At 41.2% G+C, this 13,400-nt stretch overlaps 1 protein-coding gene across 3 annotated transcripts in view; it reads right to left on the bottom strand.

Annotated features, from left to right (window-relative positions):
- LOC138599311 (neuronal cell adhesion molecule-like) overlaps positions 1 to 11,689 on the bottom strand; it is a 59,819-nt gene extending 48,130 nt beyond the window's left edge. For 2 of the 3 annotated variants that reach the window (XM_069670911.1, XM_069670913.1), the window contains exon 1: positions 11,564 to 11,689. The gene's annotated coding sequence lies outside the window, so the exon portion shown is untranslated. The remainder of the gene's footprint in view (positions 1 to 11,563) is intronic. The other variant, XM_069670912.1, reaches the window with a different exon arrangement.
- Positions 11,690 to 13,400: the final 1,711 nt, after the last annotated feature.

Raw genomic sequence — 13,400 nt, 5'->3', positions numbered from 1 at the left:
CAACTTAATATGGTCGAAAACCAACGAATATTCTTAATTTGAGAACCTGGAACCAGTAAAATTTGTCAATTTTAACATCAATTCAAAGTCAGACTCAAGCCTAATTGTCAAAATGGTCTCTCCATGAAATTATTTGATGCATTAAATTCATCGTGAATGTATTTCAAAGCAGGTTTCCTGGTTGCTACAACATTTATGGAGTCAACAGTGGTCTACCAGCCTCCATGGCACAAAGACTGGTATTCTATTTAGGCCTTTTTACACTGCCATTCCGCAACAGGGCTGTAACGAGGCTCCACCGTTACGCCGCCTGTGCCATTTTACACTGCACCAAGCAACGGCAGTGTAAATCTGCCTCAGTGTGTGTTTTACGTAGCGTTCCGGCATTGCAGAACCAAATGGGAGGCTATACCCCTGACGTGTAACAAAGCTAGTGACATATACAATACGCGGCGGCAAACAATGGCGTATGAACTGCGTATCATACTCTTTCTCGCGCTACAGATTCCGCAAACTCAAGCAAAGTTGTTCTGCATTATGGTCAACATGATACAAACAATGGCAGGCTCAAGCGAGCAACGTCTAGGACGAGTTAGGACGTTGATGTACATTGGACTACATCAGTCAGGGCTTTACTGAAGTCATCAGCGTCTGAGCAGAGGGGGATAAAGAATGATGTATCTATGGATGGATAATAAGAGAGTTGGGGAGCCATGACATGCATTAGTGTGACATCAAAGCTCTGCTACATTTAACGCCATTAAAATACCATAAAAGAAGAACCAGGCAGCACAGATTGATAACCACATGGACAACAGCTACTCAAGGCTGACAGTACTGTATCCTCAATGACAAAACAAGTAACAGTCATGTGATCCAACAGTTACGGGACACTCCCTGGACACCTGAAAGCTTGTGTTACCTTGTTATGCGAGTGTGCACCGTGGGAAAAGTATCTGATACCTATTTTAGAAAACTAGCTGCTCTTCCAGTTATTAATGGGCCTTTTGTGGAGTGGATATCTTCAGGTAATGTATCACACAGCTGTAATGGATGAGTGGTTTAAGTGAAGTGGAGGGGTTTCCTTTGCTCTAGAAAAGACACACAGATACATTGCAGACACCAATACCCCAGTTTTCTCTCCATCTGTATTTGCGGGCATATTTAACCAGATAAAATGACTTTATGGTGTAAAAGGGAAGTCATAAAAGCTATCAGACTGCGTCTAGTGGGTAGAAACCGAGCGATGGATTGCATCTTGTTGGGTAAAGGTTAAATGGGCTTTGTGAGTCATGGATCAGAGCAGAGAGAGGAGGAGAGACAGAGTGGGTTGAGGGTCAATACCAGCGATGTGCATACGGTGGGAAAATGTTGGGAAGACACTGGAGGGGGTGCTGGGCAAACAGGCGTAGTGCAGAGCTGTGTGCAGCCCTGTCTGGCATGGAAGTGATTACAATTAAAAGAATGTGGATGTGTTGAAATGTCATATTTGATCACATCAATTGTATGAATTAATGAGTTTGTATGGCATTTCCAAAAAAAGGATAATAAACTTGAACTGATTAAAATGAAGTTACAAAGGCAATCTTTAGCTGAAAAAAAGCTGTATTTTCAAATGTTTTAACAGTTATTTATTCATTTAAAGCTGTTCTAGTCCACATCTATATATCAGTGACTGATTAAAAGACCTTATATGTGAAAAGATTGTATGTAACGTTAGTGGCCAACACAGAGGGAGTCATCGACCAAGTGAGAAGAAGCTAAGCTCTGCGAGCAGATGAGGAGCATGTGTGTGCTTATGTGGGCTTGTTAGCTTGTTATCTTAGCTAGCTGTTTTGGTCTTGACAACCGGAAAATTTACTTGTTTTATTCACTTTCACAGCTTCTTTTCACTGTCTTTTCTTCCACTGAAAAGTACTGATAAACCCACTGTACTCTGTCTGCCCACACCAAACGTCAAACAAACAAGTTTGGCGGGTAGCATGTAGCATTTAGCGGGTCGCAATTAGTGTCTATGGAGACCCAAAGCCCTGTTTTTCAAATGTTGGTGAAAACCAAAACAGAACTAAAAGTAAAGAGTGAATATTGGACTTTAATTTATCAGCCAGGAAAACGACTCCAAATAAATGCTAATGCTGCTACATTTCTTCTGGACATGTTAATTAGCCTCTGTTTGCTAACTTGCTCGCCATATCGACTTAATCAGATGCTAATACAGTACATGAGGCTAGTGTTAACATTGTTGCATGGTGGCTGAAATTGGCTGAAAAACTCAATTAAATTAATGTAGGTTTAATTATTATTTTCTTTATTTAACCTATATAGAACATTATAACAATGTGTGTGAAAAAGTGTCACAACTACAGACAATTTCACTCCTAACAGACATCACAGACATTCATCAGTTAAACAAATGGCTGGCTCGCACCAAATATAGCTGCTGGCTCCGAGCCAAGTCATTAAAACAGTTAATTATCTGTGTTATCTGTGTCTAGCTCCAGAAGCTGTAAGAAAGTAGTTCTGTTATAAAATAAACGATTATAAAGACTATCTTTCATAAGTGAGACGGTTAATTTTGCATTACAAACTGCCATATTAATTAAAACTTAAATTTCCTTCTTCCTGGTAGTAAATTGGTTATCTTTAGGTTAACACAGCATGTCTTCACCTCATTCTGTAGATCTTATTTTAGTGAATATACTGTAAGTGTTAGAAACACAGTATTCCAAGTCCCTCCATTTCTCCTCCCGTGCAGGTAGAGAGTCTGATTTCAATCTTGCTGTGTATCTGAGTATCGCTGCTGTGTATGTTAGTGATCTAAGCAGGGGTATCAGGGTTATCTCTTTCCGGCTGAACAGACATCAGGAGAGCAGAGGTAGAAGCTAATTTGAAAAAATATGTCCTGATCCAAATCTGTTCCTCCTTGAGATCACAGCCAGCCGCTGAGTGTCAGGAAGAAATCCATTGGAACTTTGTCTAATGCTAAGCTGATATGAATAATTTTAGCTTGAGTAGAATTAAGAAAATATTATATGCACATCTTCATCTGAAGTGTATTTGGGTCATCCAAGTGTAATAAGCTAAAGTGCTAAACCAGCAGCCATGGCAGCATTACGTCAGGGTGCAAAAAGGCAAGGTGACTAAAGCAGCCTGGCTCTGATAGGACAATGCAGAGTATCCAGAGGCCCAAAAAGCAGCCAGCTAAGCAGATTTAGAGGTGATAGAGACAGAGGGGCAGGGTGGGGCATTATCAGTGATGTGAAACGCCATTGACTTTTATGGGCCGACGTCCAAAAGCATCGAATGATGCTGAGCAAGAACAAACATGATATGACTTACCGTAAGTCATAGTACGCACGACTGTTTACAACTTAAGGGCTAATCACCTTACATGTGGCATTTCAATCAATAAACCAAAGCCATGTGTTAGCTGGTATTTGGCTTTTAAGTACTTGGGTCCTAACTGGCTTTAGGACATATATTGTCAGATATCAGATATCATGATGTATCATTACATATATTTGTTGCAATATATCAATTATCTCAGAATCGCTGTATCGCGATATTATCATTACCGTGGGCCATGTATCGTATCGTGAGTTACCCTGCAATTCCCACCCCTAATACAAGCTGTATGTACCGTACATTTAATCTATTTCATCCATTCCATCATAACTCCATGCAGTAGCACTGTATGGTGTGTATACAGGTGAGGAGTCTTATTTATAATCATGAACCTTAATTAACAATTCATACAAAATGTGAAGAGTATGTAATATTGTTACAATGTTTAAGTGTAGAGCCAGACTCATATAATTGTTGACCGATATTTTTTGGCCGATATCGGCCTATTGCATAAATATCGGTATCAGCATATGTCTTTCCGATTATGGCCGGAATGAAAACTTATATTACAGAACATACAATACAAAAACAATGCTAAGGGTGGTTTAGAAATATTACTATTATGTAGTTTGTCAAGCAGAGTATGCTCTGATACTAGTTTAAAATTCTCTTGTCTACAGCACATGTAGCAGTGCATCACAGCTCAGCAGACGGTTGTCTGCACTAGAATATAGTAAATAATATTAACTGTTAAAATCAGCCTTCTGAGTGTCTTTGCATTGTCATGTCAGTGCAAAATTGGTGCCTGTCAACATGGAAAGGTCCATTTTCATTCTTACTCCAAATTAACTGTATCAGCTGCCACATCAGTAGTCAGTAGTCTGTTTTTAAAGAAAATCACACATCAGTCAGGTTATAATTAAGTGTGTATTATCAGGGGGTTCCAATTTACAGTCTAATGCACAGGCTGACATGTAGATTATAAAGTTTGAGTAAGAATTAAAGTTGGAATAAACAGACTGTTTAACAAGACGGATACAGCACAACTCTTTCTCTCTTCACGTCTAATAAACACGAGGATCTGTCTGCCTTTAATTTGTTTATCAGTTAACAGACACAGCTTATAGTGATGGATGACTTTTCCACACTGAGAACCGCTTCTGTTTTCCGTCCTCCTCATCTGCTCGCTGGACAGTCAATCTTTCTCTGAAAGACTTCTTTCAGCATGACGATAGGGCACTTACTGAGGGCGGACTGGCCTCGGAAAGGCCTTCTCTCAGGGGTCAGACGAGAAGGAACGAGGACACATGCAGACTCCATTGAACTGGAGCCGCTTTTTCCCACACCTTACTCATATTGACGATTAGCAGAAGCCAATATAAAGGGTTCCTAAAATTGGTACTACAAAACCAAATAGCATCGAGCTACAAATGCTCCTAAGTGCATACCTGCCTAAATAATGGCGTATATGACGTGTCAAAAGATGTTACCAAAATGTTCTGGATATACAAGTGAAAGGAAATGGCACCATAGATGACACCACAGGGAGCATATAGGGTCCTCTGTAGGAACGTTTGAGGCCAATGAAATAAAGCAATACATAATAACACACTCTACAAACCATGTGTAAAGGCCCCCCCCTATCATACTAATCCCTCCTCATAGCTGGGGGTAGAAAAGATACCTACCTATGAGAGAAGAAGCCACAGCTGACAAATTCAATTAAGCCCTGTAGAAATATCTGGAAGGGCTGGTTGGTTACAACGGGTCATGTGATTCTGATAGCTTGAACCAATTGGATGTTTGGTGTGATAAGAGCAGTGCTTTAATGGCTTTTTTGACCCAAATCCTCACTAATCATTTTAGAGCTGTGACAAAGATTGTGGTGGATGGGGGGTAATATTATTTTTAAGCCTCTACTGTACAATGATTAAGCTCCCCACCACTGGGATTTGAACATTTTCCCTTTGTTTTCCTTAACACTGTGCTGTGTATGACCATATGCCTTTGATATCAGTTTATGTATGATGTTTCTCTCTCCAACTAAGAGGCCAAACTTCCTACTTCCTGTCAAATGTGGATTACAGTCAGTTCTGAAGTTGATATCCTCTACCGTTCAAAGGATAAATGAGCACATCATCTGCAAAGAAAAGCATGTCCTCTTGAAAATGTCAACCACATATTACTCTAATAAAACTGCAGTGCAAGCAAATAATCTTTGACTTCATATGGCTCATAATCCATCCATCCATCCATTATCTATACTGCTTATCCTGTTCAGGGTCGCGGGGGGCTGGAGCCAATCCCAGCTGCCAGTGGGGGTACACCCTGGACTGATCGCCAGTCAATCACCGGGCTGAAGCATAGACAGACAACCATGTCTGCTCACATTCACACCAACGGGCAATTTAGAGTCACCAATTAACGGAGGCCAGAGTGCTTGGAGGGAACCCACACATGCATGGGGAGAACCCGGGTTAGAACTAGAAACCTTCTAGCTGTGAGACGACAGCGCTAACCACTGCACCACCACGCAGCTCCAAATGGCTCATATTGTAAAATTAAATCAGCCGTTCAGACAGACCGTCACAAGGTTAAATGAGCACATCATCTGCAAAGAAAAGTATGTCGTCTCCAACCACATTTCTGGATTAAAAGATCTGATCATATCGCTAATAATGGATTTAACAACACTATCAATCACAGTCATGGGCGCTCAAATAAAACTGCAGTGCAACCAAATAATCTTTGCCTGCATATGGCTCGGTATTTAAAATTAAACCAGCCGTTCAGACGGATCTGCTGATATGTATTTTCAACACTCAGCAAGTGAAAGCTACTACCAGTCTGGCATCTCCTCCGCTCTCACCCACTCGCCCATCTGTTGCCCACCTGATCCACACAAACAACTCATCTCGGGCCCACAAGCAGACTCAAACCCACTGGTGACATTTAGCTTCATTCAAAGGCGTCTGATAGGACAGAGAAGGTGAAACAAAGTGGGAGTAATTGACCTTTTAAGCTAATTTATCATATGTGTACATGTGATGTATGATAGCATGACTGAATGTGCTCATGTGTGTATCTGCAGTGCAGTAGCAGCATGCCATGTCTCCTATTGTTAATATCTAATCTCTTGCTCTACTTCAGATGTGGCCTGGCACAGCTGGAGATCACAGCCGCACATCGCTCCTCTCCATTCTTCTTCTACTCTCCTCATCCTCACTGCAAGTTTACGCTTCCATAGATATTCCACATTTCTTCTATTCAGCCTTCTCCTAAATTCTCATATTATTAGTCATATTATCATCACCCATCATTGTCTTTACTCTCTTCTCTTTCCTTTTCTTTCCCTGCTCCACATATATCAGTTTTCCTTTACTCCTCCTTTACTTCTCTCTTCACTTCTTTCCTTTCCCCCTTTCTTTTTCTTTCCTCTCTTATCTTTCCCTCCTTTCCCATATGTTTTCCTTCACTCCTTTCCTTTCCTTTCCATTCTTGTCTTTCCTTTTATCTTTCTCTCCTTTCCCATATATCCGTTTTCCTTTCCCTCCTTTTCACATACATACATCAGTTTTCCCATATTCCTCCTTTCTCTCTTGACTCCTTTCCTTTTCCCCCTTTCCTTTTCCTCTCCTCCCTTGTCTTTCCTTCCTTTTCTTTCTACTCTTCTGCTTTTCCTTTTCTACACTCCTCTTTCCTTCCTCTCCTCACTTCTTTCCCTTTTCCCCTCTTCTCTGCTTTTCCTCCTTTCCTTTCCCATTCTGTCTTTTCCCTTCCTTTCCTGTCCTTTTCTGTTCTGTCCTTACCTTTCCTGCACTTTCCCTTCATTTCCCCTTCTTTCCTTTCCCTTCCTGTCCTCTCTTCTCCTGGTTAATAAACCTCAGTTAATGACTATAAACAGTATGTTCATGTCATGTTGTCCATTAGATTGTCTATAAAATTTAATTTTCTCAGCTGTAGTTCAGGCTGTGTGACATTAAACCCCCACGCTAATAACAGGCCTATCCAACACACTGATATGTGCACATCCCTTCATAACCATCCATTGTGCGCAAAACTGGGTCTCTCCCATCTCCCAGCAATAACATCATCTTCCAAAATTGGAAACGAAAAAAAAAAACACTACAAAAAAACCATCTGTCTTGTAAGTACGGCAGGGAGAACAACAGCATCTGCTCTCTCAGGAATCTCCCAGCAGCAGCAGAGTGTCGCTCTCCAGGCCCGGCTTTTAACCGTCCCTTATTTTCCATTTCATCAATCTTTAGCCAGTCAAGCTAATTTAATGTGTCCCTCTCCCTTAATGACAACAGCCACCCAAACATGTCCAAGGCCAAGGGTGTGGGGGCACAGCTGGGGTGAGTTTACGCCCCCTCATCACCCCCCGCAGGGAGCTGATGCTATTAACCCAAAGCATACAGAACACATGATGCTAATTGTATTCATTTGGCTGCAGCTTCCATAGCCCTCTCTTTGATATAACCCAGGAGACAAACACCCAGTATGTTCCTATCATGACTTCATTAACACGTGCACCTGCATACTTCAGTGTCGGTTGCTTATGTTGGGAATGAGCTTAACAACCTCTGGGGATGCATTAAAAAAAGAAGCATTGTTTCCTTGTTGTGGCGGCGCCTGAAGCAGAGCAGGGACTAACAATCAGAGTCATAGCTGCAGAATGGTGTTCATTCTTAGACATCATTATGCTTCTGGAAAATGCAAATGTGCATACAAATTTTCACAAGGCATTTCCTTAGTGTTTCAGGTATGACATGGACTAGGAACCAATACCAAAATTGCAGAAATGTGTTGATAGGTCAGTTAGCATGATATAAATCAGCAAAAATGGAATTATTGATTTAAAAGTTATTTAAAGGGGGGTATTATGCCAATTTCAAGCTCTCATATTTCACTCTGTGACACCTGTGGAGTAGCTTAGCATAATTTACAGTTAAAAAAACTCACTAATTTTTCTCACAGTGGTGCTCCGTGCAGACTGTCATACAGCCTCTGCCAAAAACGACGTCAGCTCTGTCCCGCCCCTACAAGCCCGCTTTCTTCTGATTGGCCAGCTCTTTGAAAGTCTTGTGACGTCACAAAGTGCAGCGTGTAGAAAAAACTGTGTGAACCTTGAGTTCACAGCAGCCTGCAGACTGAGCTGAGAAGCCTGGGGATTACGTTTAGTTTGGACATCAAACATTGTAACATTATATATATATGTGTTTTTTTCCCCAACAAAAACTACAATCTTGGTTTTATTTAATTGTAAACTGAATATTTTTTGTAGTTCAACTGTTGGTGGAACAAAAAACGAAATCTGAATGTGTCACTTCGGGAATTAGGAAGTTGCAGTCGTCACTATCTTACAGAACAGACCTTTATCAATCTATCAGAGAAGAAGACAAAAAAGAAGAAGCAGAAGAAAATGGCCAGAATAATTAATAAAAATGACGTTTGAGCCCAAATGATAAGTTCTGTGAAAGCACGTCACATTCTCCTAAAAAACATGGCTGAAAAATGTCAAACATTACTGCTAAAAAAAAAGTACTCAACTACTCCGTTTAGATGTTGATCAATATATCATCAATACATAACAAACACTATAAAAATTGTCACATGCCACAGTTTCAATCTCGCCTGGGTGAAATGAGTTGACCTCTAATCCCCAGACAGCCTGAAAGCAACATTATGCATCTTCCTGCTCTGTAAATTGTGTCATCACTTAAGGCGGCGGTGAGCAGAATTGAGAATGCACCTAAACCCCCTCGTATAAACTCCATCACCTGACTCGTGTCTAATGGTCCGTGGAGAAACGGGGGGGGGGGGGGGGGGGCAGGAGACTGACGATGACACTGCATCTGGCGTGAGTAATGGCTCCGCGCTTGCTGCTGCACTGACAGTCAGGGGACTTGTCACAAGTCATGCCTTGTGATGTCTCTGGGGAAGAGAAAGATGGCCGACAGCAATGGTGGTGCCAACACACAGTACCTGCCAAGCCATGACATGGCACAGTATTATACGACCTGTAATAACGCAGGCTTTTTAGAGAAATTACTCCTAATCAGACTGTTTTATTTCCACTCCACATAAATTAAATGTGGACAGGTTAATTTTAAGGTATTTTTACGTAATTTAGTCTGTTAACAACGGCACAGCAGGCCTTCCAGACAGCAGACAGTTTAACTCGTTAGCACAGGTGTTACTCGTATCATTAACGATGACTCAACTCCATTCAAGTGACTTAATGGAATTACTTTGATTGATTACACCTGTGTTTTTCCGACTGACATTAAAACGAAGCACTAAAAGCACTAATAATTATGACTGAATCTTTCCAGTAAAACATAAGTTATATAAGTGGAAATTCAAGCCACAATTTCTATTAACGGTCGTCTTTATTTAGCTGGATACAAAGGGAGGCAGAGCCTTCTGTTCCTGTGTGCGAGAATGCAGTATGAAATGCTGACTGCAACTTTCTAAATGTAGGTTACCACTCTGATATCAGCATGTTAGCTCAGTATCAGGTGTGCACAACACAATGGAGGGCTTCCCATTCACTGCAATGGATTACATTTACCAAGTGTGTGCAGTGCAACAAGAGGATGCAATAGCTCAGAAGGAATTCGCAATAAAATCGACACTTATTTGCATGAAGTTTGGTTGAGGGTCAAAGTGGACACAAGTAAACATGTCATACTGCACCACATAGTGTTACAACATCAACAGACCTGACTGGAAGTATAATCACAATGATTCTTCACACTCAGGTGTGAAACCTATGGTCGCATGCTGTATACCGCAAACAATATATCCAAGCATCTGTTATCGCCAATCAAGCAAGCGATGCAACACAATATGTTGCCACAACGGAAATTAAGCAACCACTGATCAACAGGACAACTCAGCATATCTATTGTGGAAACAAGAGTGTCTTTTAACAGAGATTAGAGCAGAATATGAATCAGCAAAAGTGCAATATACTCTGTATAAGGACAGAGGGGGACACGTGTAGGGCTGATGCCCCCTATATTCCTATACACACACACATACACCACCAGCATCATACAGTATATGATACAGTTGTCTGTCAACTGCAGAAAATTTGATAAAGGTTTTACAGATTAAATGGACAGACAGGGTGTATGACGTTTCTTTGCCATTACCGTATTATCAGTTCATCATTTCGTCTTTAGCCTAAGAGGAGAAAGTGTTTGTCACTTTGAGTTGAATATTGACTGATTAATTAATAATTATATTAATTAATTTGTTGACTAATTTGAGCACTGACTTTGACTGCTTTTGAATTGCCGTATGATTCTTTTGCAAATGAGGTTCCTAATAAATCTTTTTCTAAATCAGTGAATTCATCAAAAGATCAATCATGCTGTTTGATTGACTCCAACCAACTGCAACTGCCAAGTAAATCTCAATCTTTATCCACTCCCTTCTGTCTGTTAAGGTCTTTGCATTGGAGACAAGTAGAAGGATGTATTTCCTTTATGAAAAACAAGAAACTGCTGAGAGTAAGTTAGCATATTAAAGGGGAAAAAAGCAACAAAAATCCTTTCTGGAAGCCTCTAATTTACTTCATAGAAGAATCAATGAAAAATGTAGACCAACCCCCACCCTGATGATCAGTAGACACCTGCTAAGCACTCATATCGCTACATCTTACATCTAAAAACAAGGCCTTAGTGGGGTTTTCCGCCTTGAAGTCTTAAGAATTGGCTTGACAGCTCGAGGAGCTGAGCTACATCTGGCAGCATCGCTTGCAGACATCAAATAATCCTCTCAGCCTGCGGGGCCTGTCCGCACCGGCCGGCAGCAGCAGCAACAATACGCACAAACCTATGCTTCATTCAACACAACAGCCGATCAACACATTGCTTTCCCTCCCTTATGCTGCTTTGATGGTTGCCGCTCTAGATGCAGCGCGTGCAGACAGTGCAGTGGCTGCAATGGTCTGCCTTTGATGCTCCGCAGAATCCGGATAAAAACACGACAATCAGCGTCAGGCGCCTCCATATTTGCTGGATTATTTGCACCTGGTCGCCCTCGTCAAGCAGCATCACCGGGATGCAGTGGCGGATTAAAATAGACCGGCTTGACACATCCACTGCACCATTATTCTCACGGCGGTGCTGAAGACAACGGGAAGGAAAAATGCATTCACCATCCTTTAATAAAAAAGATAAAAAGGCAGGCATGAAAAACTCACCGTCTGCAGCAAACCGGCTCCCGTTTCCTCCCCCGCTACTGAGTGTGTGCTGATGCTGTAGAAAGGGATGAGGTGTGTGTGTATGTGTGTGTGTGAGAGGGACTGTGCCCGGCCAGTGCGTCCTTCCCTCACTCAGCCGCTGCAGCAGCAAGCTGTGGTCCACACGGATCCCCCGCTCTCCTCACCAGCTCCCCCGCCGCTGTCAAACCAGCAGCGACAAAGATCGTCTATACCTGCGTGAGACGACTCACTCTTGGGCGAAAAACCTGGCGAACCTTCCAGAGCGATTCTTCTTAACTGGGCGTCATCTCGTGGGCTCTTTCGAGGGTTGTTAATTGTTTAAAGCATTTAGCATCTTCACAACAACTGTTGCAGTTGAACCACATAACGTCGTTGGATAAATAATCTGTTAATGTGTAATTAGGACTATATCACTTCAATAATTTGTTTGTCTGTAGGCCTATTTATTATGCAGGACTGTAAGCGTATTGGTAAGTATTAGATTATAATTTAGAATGGGACAATGTGAAAAGAGTGGAAGAATGTATTGAATATCTAAGAAACATTTTTTAAAACTGGGAAGATCACAATCTCTGAAATATTTTACTTTTGGACTTTTGGTACATGGAGAATTTATCAGAGTGAGACCTCTTTTATTTTCTGTTATCTGTCAGTGGCTGCCAGTCCGGTGCAGGAAGAAAGGAAACAGAAAATAGCAACAGCAGCGACCCCGTTTTAATGAGCGGCAGCAGAGGGACCTGCAGACAGTAATGTGTGAAATAAAAAAGCAAAACAACAACCCTGCAGAGGACTGTTACGGTTCCTCATTGTGTCTATGTGTGCTCTCTCTCTCTCTCTATATATATAATAAACTCACCTATAGCCTTGTGTGTAGGCTATGTGGTAATACAATATAAACCAACCTAATTCAAAAAATATATTCCTTGTATTTGTATATATAATTTTTTTTAATTTACCAGGTTAAATTTATACTTTATGATATTTATTACTGGATAACCAGCTTTTATAAAGTGTATTCATTTGGGATTTAATCAGTCGGTCTTCTACAACATAACAAATGTAGTGATACTACTAATGATCCATTTTTCGGTTGAACCCTGGTGGCCTAAAAGGGTTTGGGGCGCAGACTATAAAGTGTTTTGTCCTTTGTATTAGGTCCAACCTGGCAGTGGTGTAAAGTACCCTCTAATCAAGTGGCCAAAAAATGTCACTTTTTCATTAAAGGATGAAACTTAAAACATATGAAGAGTTTGAGAAATCATGGTAGCATCTGACTTGATGCTGTATACGTAAGTCAGTTACGGTGGGAAGTAAAATCGATGCCACAGTCGCAATATGGCCTCATATCTGAATATGTTCAGGGCCCAAAACTGTCAGAGTTAACCAGGTTTCATGCTTTTATATAAAAATAAGTTAACATTATTTTTAAGTGTCACATTCAGACTCAAATTAGTACTTTTATAGGGTTCTAAAAAGGGGCTTTTGCAGTTATTAAGTAAGGGATCTGTATACTTCTTTCATTACTGCAGCTTTGTACCCTGGTTTCATCCTGTTTCCCATTTCATGTCATCCTTCTACTGTTAATAAAAGCTGAAAAAATCCTTCCTGGTTCTGGATTTTCCCCTGACCACAAGAGAGACACAGGTGCTTCTCTTCTATCAACACAGCACAGGTGGTCCATGCAGACACAGACAAGACCCTGCTGGTGTCAAACGCCCCGCTGCACATTACATTATCATTACTGGCCCACCAACCTACATCCCATTCAGACTCAGGGACTCACTTGGCAGCTGTGTTAAATAACCTCATAAGTGGG

The sequence above is a fragment of the Semicossyphus pulcher genome, unplaced genomic scaffold (assembly GCF_022749685.1).
Source record: "Semicossyphus pulcher isolate SPU_LCO1_2020_fin unplaced genomic scaffold, fSemPul1.0.p SCAF_20, whole genome shotgun sequence".
Lineage (NCBI taxonomy): Eukaryota > Metazoa > Chordata > Actinopteri > Labriformes > Labridae > Semicossyphus > Semicossyphus pulcher.
Note: the sequence above shows the minus strand (reverse complement) of the source record. Positions and strands in the feature narration are given on the sequence as shown.